Genomic DNA, 2,156 nt, shown 5'->3' with positions numbered 1-2,156 from the left:
TTGCTTGAAAAGAGAAACTTTACTTTCTTCATATTAATGCATTATACAACATCAGTTCGACCTCCGTGACCGACTGGAAATGAGCTTAGACGCAGCTGAAAAATAATTTCTCGCTTTGTTGTTCTAATGTAAACACAGCTTTAATTCTATCACTAAATACATACTTTCTTTTTGGCATTTCTGTGAAGAGTTTGCAATACATCGTATCAAATAAAGTAAGTTGTGACTCTGTAAAAAAGCACTTCTAACACGACGATCTGGAGCAATATGAAGTGCACAAAGAAAGCATTTCTGATAATGTGCGCTTCATGTACAAGGATTAAGACAATGAGCACGAAACTCCCAGCACTCTTCTGCAACTTCGCTACTGTAGCGCTAGCATGTATAAACACACGGTGAAACGATCGTGTCTGGTGTACATGGAGTGCAGAAGCATATTTAAATTGCAAATCGGTCGTATTTCGCAGCTTATTGCGGTGCTAAAAATATGAAAAGATGTTTTGGAATGTGGGATAAAATAAAATGTTTTCACTATTTTAGGTAGAGCAGTATTGAAAACAGAGAGATTGAAACGAATTAGAGTAGCCTGTGCTGACTCAGCAGACATCAAGCTGCCAGAGATGAAAAAAGTGATCAATGACAGATAAACATCTTGAGGTTGACTGGGATAGGACACAGTAACTTTGGATTTGTAGTTAGGCACTCTACCAAGGAACCACCTAGCCAAACATTCCAAAATATACGGGACGGTTAGTGAGTAATGGGACAATTTACGTCCCGTGTGTATTTAGTCGGGAGAACTGGACACTTGAACAAAGTAAAGAACAACTGCATAAAGTACAGGATGTGTGGGCACCCTACGCTAAGGCGCCTACCTCTAGAGCGCCACCAGCTACGGCAGTCCCGCAGGCAGCCCCTGCCAAACCAGCTCCTTCGCAGCTGGCACCTCCTACTGGGGTGCCACTGGCTCCAACGCTGATTTGTGCTGCGCCGCCGGTGCCTTTGCTGCCGTCCCCAGCACTTCTTCGCCGCCGGCGTCTCTCCTGACTGACCCTACTGCTCTAGTGTGGCCAGGTCCTCTGCCGCTAGCCCAGTCGCTGGCCCTCTTGAGTTTCAGGTGCCCTCGGGCATTCCCACTCTACAGACTCCCCACATACAGCCGCTGGTGCTATCACTCATCTTTTTTCCGCTTCCACCGATTCTGGCACATCACCTCCTAACATGACACAAATTTTTCCACCAGTCTATGCTTCACACAAGCTTCAGGTGTCCTCTTTCCCGTCACAGGTGCCTCCCTTCTCTGTATGGGTCTCATGTTATCGCCTCCTTCTCTGACAGATGCCTTCAAAGCGAGCGTTCTTCATTCTTTGGCCTTACCCCACACCACCTCAACCTGGTCGCTACCCTCGTATACCTTTTATCATAGTCATCTCTTGCAGCCTAAATAGAGATGGGGCCCCTCCACGCCCGCACCAACGTGGTGACCAAACCAAAAGTTCTACTGTCACCTCCGTAAACATGTTAATTATCTAGTGGGTGGATCACAGGATGCTGGGCTGTGATGTTGTCCGTGCGTCTGGGTAAGGCTACGCATTAACACGGTCCATCAGGTGATAGATAGTGGACGAAACGCGAGTGAGGGTAGCGATTTGAAGAGCAGAGGGAAAAAAGTGCCATGGCTCGTGCCGTGGGAAAAAAACCTCTGCGACAGTGGGATGGGTAGTAAGAGCAGTAGTGGCTTACTAGCTGCGATAGTTCATGCAAGGTTGGATTTGTTAGTATAGGTATCATGCATCATTACCGTGACAGGCGATGGCGATGTGTCCCAGTTGCTGCGGCTGCTACTTTCCTGGAACAATCAATATCGTTATACAGTAGTGGGAGATCGGCCATAGATCATCTCACTGTGTGGGGGATGTGTGGAGCTTGTTTGCATGCAGTGTACGGTACGGCTTCCCTGTATGGTGCCAGTTATTCGGCAGTGTATTTCAGCTGGATATCCAGTAAATGCGTCTGATTAACAGGGGCTCGCCTGTGCCGTTATGTTTGCGTAAGCTTGGCCATAGATGTTATGTCCTTGCAAGTATGTCTTTTGGTCTTTTATGTTTCCATCTATGGTTGTGGTCGTAGTTCCCCAGATTCAGAATAAACGGGTT

This window comes from Schistocerca cancellata, chromosome 3 (genome assembly GCF_023864275.1).
Source record: "Schistocerca cancellata isolate TAMUIC-IGC-003103 chromosome 3, iqSchCanc2.1, whole genome shotgun sequence".
In the NCBI taxonomy this organism is placed as follows: Eukaryota; Metazoa; Arthropoda; class Insecta; order Orthoptera; family Acrididae; genus Schistocerca; species Schistocerca cancellata.
The sequence above is the reverse complement of the archived record's forward strand: the minus strand, read 5'-3'. Positions refer to the sequence as shown.